Here is a 7838-nt window from a genome sequence, read left to right on the forward strand (position 1 = left end):
GGGTTCCATGTTGAGGAGTATTGTTTGTCATATGATGTCCTAGACCTGTGTGGGTCAGTACTCGGGTACGGGAGGTACCGCAAGTCGCATGGAACGATGAGTAACAGATGACAGAGGTCGGGGTTGAGTCAATCTCCAGTTGGGGAGGTAGCATTCGCTCAGGGTTAAGCGAACTTCGTTATTTGTGTGTCACATTGGGCCGATGTGGTTATAGTAAGAAGGAAACAATGGAGACGGTTGGGATAATGCAACGGATGACCCTGGAGGTTCAACTGTTGGGTCGAGATCAGATCTGGTACTCAGTGTTTAAAAGGGATACGAGGGATGCAGCCGAGGCTTATGATTTTAGATGTCTTAGGACTTCTGAGCGAGCATGATTCTCTTGTGTCAGAGAACAGGATGTTGAAAGTTTATTGTTCGGATGGATTCTGATAGTAGTTCAGTGGATGAGCCCTGGTGGGATGTAAACCCTTTCGTTCCTTGGGGCATGATTCAGACTGTTTTAGTACGTTGGTATGAGCGATCGGTAGCCGATTGTCGGATTTTGTCTTGTGAGAATCAGAGGAGCAGTGAGTTATCACGGTTTGATGTTCGAAGAGCGAATATCATGGTGATAGCGTGAGTGGAGGGTCTGGCGGCAGGCCAGGCCATTAGAGTTTCCCGATTCTGGGAAGGTCAGGAAGGGGTATTTTAGCAGCAGAGGGGCCGGTTTTTTTCCAATTTGGAGTTCCTGGTCGGATCCAGGTATTCATGGGGAAGGATATCGTTTTGGTGTGAGAACCTCTCAGTGGTGCTTTTCGAGTGTTTGGTTTCCCTCTATGTGGGTGAGGAGCGATTTCGAGGGCGAAATCTATTTCAAGTGGGGGAGGATTGTAACATCCGGATTTCCAGGCATGACAATTTGAGTATTTCTTTTTGAGTTATAAGGAGGGACTCGACGAGTTGACAACTAGAATTGTCGAGTAGGATCGCGATTTGCTGACTGGATTAATGAAGGGACTCGACGAGTCGATGGGTGGACTCGACGAGTCCGCGCTGTGGACGGAAACCCTAAATCTTTGGGCCTGTGCCCTATTTAAGGGTCCTTATAGCCCTCAATTGCGGCTCCCAGTCCAGAGAGAGAAACCCTAGAGAGCTTGAACGAGTTGTGTGAGAGAGAAAGCCATTTCAACCCTTTTTGGTGTTGTTTTGCAAAGAATAAGGTGTTTTCAGCTAGAGGAGGTCAAGAGGGTTGCTAATCCGTGGTTTCCAAGCTTGGATCTACAGTGTTGAGGTAGCAAATCGATCATTTCTCTGTTTGGTTTAAGATCCTTGAATTTTAGGGTTTTCTATACCATTTTATTGGCTTGAAATGTTGAGTATGTTGTCCCTTTGAGTGTTAGACTCTGGATCTGGACCTCTAGAGGTCCAGAGGGCCTTATCCATTCTACTTTATGTTGGTTCATGGAGGGAATGAGACTATGTTGCCATTTTAGAAGCCATTTCACCAAGGAAAGTCTTGTGTGCGTTGCATGAATGTCAAGATTGAACCTTTACGTGATTATCGTGTTTGGGAAGGTCAGATCTATAGGTTAGAGAAGCAGATCTGACCTCAGAAGGTCATTTGAGTGTTGCCATGGAAGCAACTCGCCGAGTTCATAAGTGGACTCAACGAGTCGAGTCGGGGTTGCCCCGCGATTCGTGACAGAGTAACCCGTCGAGTGAAGGGATGAATCGACGTGCCAAGTGAGGCTAGAAGGATTCAAAGGACCCGCATGGACTCGCCGAGTCGCCCATGTGCACTCGACGAGTCGGGTCAAAGTTTGACCGTTGACTTGAGTTGACCTTAGGGTTTTGGTCAAGCTGATTCAAGAGAGTTCTGGGAGGGGTAGAATGGTCTTCTACCCATCATTAGAGACGAGATGATGAGAGAGTATTGATTAGAGATGTTATTCTGTTGATAGGAGGAGGCTAGATCGGGTATCCGAGCACGGGAGATTCTCCGATACCGTACGAGGTGAGTCTTCTCACTATACTGTACCTAGAGTGGTACCTATGTGTGACCGGAAGGTCTTGTATGCTATGAGGTGTATGTGTTGTATGCTGTTATGTGATATGTATGTGTTATGTATGTTATGAACGAGAAGGAACGGAAGGTCATTATGATGTGGACCGGAAGGTCATTATGATATGGACCGGAAGGTCATGATGATATGGACCGGAAGGTCGTTACGGGTAGGACCGGAAGGTCTACCAGGGTTGTGGGACGGAAGTCCTCTGAGACACAGTGACCGGAAGGTCTTATAGCCTTGAGTGACGTATGTGCGTATGTGGTATTTTGGGGAACTCACTAAGCATTTATGCTTACAGTTGATGTGTTATCTGTTTCAGGTACTAGCGAGGATCGCGGGAAGGCGCCGACATGATCCGTACACACTCATGGAGTTTATGTCTTGAGATTCTGGGATATGTTTTGTTATGATAACATTGGATACATTATGTTTTGATATTACCTTATGAATAAAAGTATGTTTTAAAAATGAAAAATTGTTTTGGAAATTTACGTCGTTACAAAAAGGTAGTAGGTCAATGGGTTGAATGAGTCATGTGGACCGGATATATTGTGGTTTTTTACTGTTAGTTTTGTTGCTATAAAATAGGAAAACGTGGGCCTATTCTTGTTTAGTTCTATTAGGTTTTGTAGGCTATAAAAGCCTCTTGTTTCATGAATAGAAGTGCAGTCGTACTCAATCATATTTGTATCTTTTCTTCTTCTTTGTATTTCTCACGTATTAACAACAGGTGTATACTATTTGGTGCTCAAAGAAGGGGTTGAACCAACATTTGGTATCAGATCCCTAGGTTCGTGGGGTCTTCAAAAGAGGTTCTATGTGAACCTATTAGTTCAGTGACAACCGAACAAAGTTCTGTGTGAGCCGAGTTCAAAGCAAAAATATGTGTGAATAAAGATTTGAAGAGCAATCTGTGTGACTTGAAGCAAATCCGAGTTCAAAGAAAGAAATCTATGAGAATAGAGTTTTGAAGATCGATTTGTGTGAGTTGAAGCAAAGGCTATGTGTTGCATCGAATTGAATTTGTGGGTGAAACAAGAAGACAAACAACCTATGTGGTGAAGCTAATCTATGTGGAAAAGCAAGTGAACATGAAAAAAGGTCTGTGTGATCAGAAAACGTGTCTTCTGTGCACCTACAAGTGAGTGTGTGTGGGTTGAAGAAAAGAAAGGGATCGAAAAATAACTCAGATCTATGTGATCTGTTTTGGTTGGTACTTTACAATAAGAGAGGATCGAGTTAGGGATGATGCGAAAAACAAATCCCAGTGTCAAGTCTGGTTGTACCCGTGAACAGTCAAAGTATCCCATTGCAATGCCCCAAGTTAACAACTACAAACTATACAAGTTGGTCCATTATGGTGGAGTCGATCCTAGAAGCATATGGATTGTGGGAAGCGATTGACCCGGAAACAGGAAGAGTCGTCGGGGCAAAGAAAAATCTGATGGCAAGAGCATTTGTGTTTCAGACTCTACCTGAAGATATATTGCTTCAAGTGGCTAAGCATAAGAATGCAAAAGACGTGTGGGAAGCGCTTTGTGTGCGGTATTTGGGAGACGAAAAGGTTCTAAAGGCAAGACTACAAACACTTAGAACCGAGCTAGAGATGTTGAAGATGAAAGAGGGCGACACGATTAATGAATTTTTAAACAAACTTAGTGAGATTGCTACAAAATTCAAGAGTCTTGGGTCTTGTTTGGAAGATGAGATTGTGGTAAGAAAATTACTAAATTCCGTTCCTAAAAAATTCTTATAAATTATTGCATCTATCGAGCAATACTCGGAGATAGATGATATGTCACTTGAGGAAGATGTGGGGAGGTTGAAGGCATATGAAGAGAGACTCAAGCTTCTTGATGAAAATGAGAATGATCAAAGTCAAAAAATGCTTTTACTATCAAAAAAGGATTGGGAGGTGAGAACCAAGCGTGGTAACTTTAATCAAGATCAATCTGGACAAGGAAGAGGTCGAGATGACCGGTTCCAAAGCTATGAGGATCGAAGGGCGCAAGGTATGTATCGAGATAAGTGAGATATTAAATGCTATACTTGTCAAGAATATGGACATTATGCAGCTAAGTGTCCAAAGAAAGAAATATAAGAAGAAGAAGTTAATTTGATTTAAGATGATAATGAGCCAGCAACACTGCTTTGAGGAATCAGTTAACGTCAAGATTAAGAGGGTGAGTGTTGGGTAATCTTGACATGGGTGAGTCAATTTGGGTTATGGGTATGGGTAAAAGTTAGTCTATGGTTTATTTTATTTAATGTTTCAATAAAAGAGCTTTGACCAAGTTCAAATATGAGAAAACGTGTTGGCATACTTGGTCATTGTAATGTTCTTTTCTTTAGGAGTAGTGACTAGCTTTTAGGTTTTAGGTTGTTTGTTTCCCTTGAGTCAATTGTAGGCTACTTATAGCCCTTTTGCTTTTAGATTCATAAAGCATCTTTTTGAATGCAAACAAAAAGTTTCCATGTGTTTTTCTTTTCTGTTTCTCTTCTCGTGTACATCATCAAAGTTTGCTTCTTTTGTTATTTGTTCACAGGGTGCAGAAGGGGCTGAACCAATATCAGAGCAGGTTGAATATGGATAGTTTGAGAGTCGACTTTCGGAGGGAGGAGCCTTTGGCTGCAGGGAAGCGAGAGCAGTAAAAGCAGGGCACTGGTTTTGATGAGAAAAATCAGAAAGAAGACAACAATTGGAAGAAAAAAAAAGACAGAAAGAAGAGGCCAGTTGCTTGCTTACCTGAGAACGAAAGACTAAGTACCAATACAAAGAGCATACCTGATGGTGGCGAATGTCGATACATGGTTCAAAAGGAAAGGGTTTTAGGTGATGTGTGTTGAAGATCATGTAGGGTGCCCATCATTGTTTGAGCTGATCACCTCTATTGCCCATAGAGAGAGAGAGAGATAGAGAGAGATAGAGAGAGAGAAAGAGACAGAGAGACTCTTTGTAGAGAGTGAAGTAGGAAAAGGGACCCCCTGGTGTTGGGTCTTTGTGATCAGAAGAAAGACAGAAGCAACAACAAGTCTGTTGTATGTTAGCAAGCAAGAAACAAAAGAAAATAGCAAGTAGCAACAAAAATCACAGCAATGGAGAAGCTTCAAAGACCGGGTGGCACCTAGACCGAAGACCGAGGATCCGCAAAAGACCAGGCGACATCTAGACCGAGTAAAATTAGTTCGAAACCGAAAGAGACAACAAAGACCGGCGGGTTGTCTGAGAATAAAAGTAAGACCACAGGTTCACAGAAACTGACCGAACAAAGTTTTGAAACTTTGAAAAGTATGTAGTAAGAAAGCAAGTAGCAAGGGTGTTCCTTTGTATGTATCTGAACGTGATAGGCTGCAAACTTTGTGATTTTTGTGGCAAGTACACAATGAAGAAAGAGAATGTGGAAGAACAGACTTTGAGGTGATTGAGGTGATAAAGAAACAAGTCATGATCGTAAAGATTAAGGGGGGTGAATATTGGGTTTAATCTTGACAGGTTAGTTAAAGTTTTAGTTTAGTATTTGAATTAAATAAAAGGTAGTAGGTCAATTGGTTGAATGGGTCATGTGGACCAAGTATTTTGTGGTTTTTGACTGTTAGTTTTATTGCTGTAAAACAGGAAAACGTGGGCCTATTCTTGTTTAGTCATGTTAGGTTTTGTAGGCTATAAAAGCCTCTTGTTTCATGAATAGAAGTGGAGCCATATTCCGTCATAATTGTATCTTTTCTTCTTTGTATTTCTCACGTATTAACCACATGTGTATACTGTTTTGGTCATTAGCGGAGCTTTATTAGGGCTAGGGGTTGTCCCCCTCCCTGATATTTTGGTTAGAAACAGTCCTTATAGTTTCATTTTATACATTTTTGGCCCAAAAATATAAAATTTTGGCTGTGGCCCCCTCCCTTATATTTTCACTCCCGGAATCAAATGTTGAAGCTCCGCCCCTGGTTTTGGTGTTCAAGGAAAGGGCCTGATATCCTACAGAAACAATCTTTAGCAGTTGTTCTTGCCTGTGTTGTTGATTATGATGTCAGTTTCTTTCCTCTCCTTTGGTGTCTTGCTCTTCAACGTTAAACCTCTCATCTTCTAATTGATTAAGATGTCTTCGTTCCATTTGGAAGTTGGATTAAGCATCCATTAGATGTACGCCTCTCCACTTCGGATGATCTTTGGGATCTCAATGCGAAAGGCAAATTTTGAGCATATATACAAAGTCCATGATAAACGAAACCTAGAAAACACAAACAATTATTCATAGTAATGTGAAATTTATTTAGTATTTAGTATTTCTTTATTAGCATGAAAAACATTGAAAAGCATACGTTTTAACCACTATTGTGTACATCTATGTAGTTGTCCCCATTGATGAAAGAAAACAAAGTCTTGAACAAAGTTAAAGCGTTTTCACGGAAAGGTGGATACAAATGGAAGACATGTCCCTCTCCTTTGGCTTCAATTATATCAACTTGCCCGTTCCATCCACTATTCCCCAGAATATCATGATAATACCATCCTCTATCCCTCAACAAATCTTTTTCAGCCACAGAAACAAGTACCCTTCGACACCCTAACTTCGAAAGATTCGGATCTTTTGCCGGGTTTATCAACGGGTCATCCAAACTGCTAAATGATGGGTTCATCACCCGCCACAGTTTTTCCAAGATATTTATTTCCTTAACATCAGCATTCACCTCACCACCAATTAGAGTTTCTCCCCAGAAGTGTGGATCGATCAGAAGAATCCCAGAAAGCTTCACTCGATCACCAAAAGCATCCAAGTCTTTTCCTAACCCAATCCGCATCCCCATCTGGTGAGCTATGTTTCCACCGGCACTTTCCCCACCAAAGAAGAGACGTTCAAAATCAGCATAGTCATTAAGCCATGGCTCCGCACCGTTTCTATTTGCATGAGAAGCAACCCATTTGATGGCTTCCCAAGAATCATCATATTGAGTTGGATAGAGATGTTCGGGGGCTCTTCTGTAATCAACAGAAACGATGATGGTTTGTGCTTCCAAAGCAAGCCTGTTATGGAAGGGCTGGAACATAGTACTGAAGGCTGTTCCGAAAACGAAACCACCACCGTGGAAGTAAATAAGGACAGGGAGTTTATGCTCTTGGGAGATAATAGTTCCTGGCAAGTAGATCCTAGCGGAGAGGCCTGTTTCCGGTGAGATTTGGACATCTTTGGAGCGAACTCCGGTGGTGTAATCGGTTGATGGAGGGGTGATCTCTTCTCCGACTAGACGTTCAATACGGCCATTTTTATGGATAAGTATAAACGGGGAAAGGTCATGTTGTATCTCTTCAGGGTAAGATAAAGGCAATGGAGCGAAGGAGAATGCCATACTTTGTTGAAAAGGAGAGAAAATTCGGGTTTACGACAAAAAAAAAAAAAAAAAAAAAAAGTTGTTTTAAAAAGCAGTGGATGCGTTGGTATTTATTTTCAATATTGGTGGGTTTACGAACCCAGAAGAGTCATTTTAAAAACAGTGGATGCGTTGATAAGTTTCAATATTGGAGGCTTTTCTAATTAGAAAGCAATACCTATTAATCAGAAGAAAGTAAATGGAGGGGCCAGCAAAATTTCTAATAAATGATTACTAATTGGAATTGGAATTGGTCTAACATAATGATATAAATAAAAAAATAGAATCTATTTACATTTTTAACATGTAATCAAATAAAACCGTTTATCTACCAAATAAATTAAATTATACGATATTTGCACTTCAAGTAATTGAAATTGAATTTTATGAGCCAAAATTAATCTCTGTATATTTTATAAT

The 7838-nt window shown here is 41.0% G+C and overlaps 1 pseudogene across 1 annotated transcript; it reads right to left on the minus strand.

The window, feature by feature from the left end:
* Positions 1 to 5802: 5802 nt before the first annotated feature.
* Positions 5803 to 7472, minus strand: LOC145164831 (putative carboxylesterase 13 pseudogene; annotated as a pseudogene). The gene is made up of 2 exons (XR_013739877.1): positions 6372 to 7472; positions 5803 to 6280 (listed from the first exon to the last, which is right to left on the minus strand). The product of XR_013739877.1 is annotated as a putative carboxylesterase 13 pseudogene (transcript).
* Between the last annotated feature and the right edge of the window lie 366 nt (positions 7473 to 7838).

Source organism: Lactuca virosa, chromosome 1, assembly GCF_052849685.1.
Source record: "Lactuca virosa cultivar CGN04683 chromosome 1, Lactuca_virosa_CGN04683_v6, whole genome shotgun sequence".
Classification (NCBI taxonomy): Eukaryota; Viridiplantae; Streptophyta; class Magnoliopsida; order Asterales; family Asteraceae; genus Lactuca; species Lactuca virosa.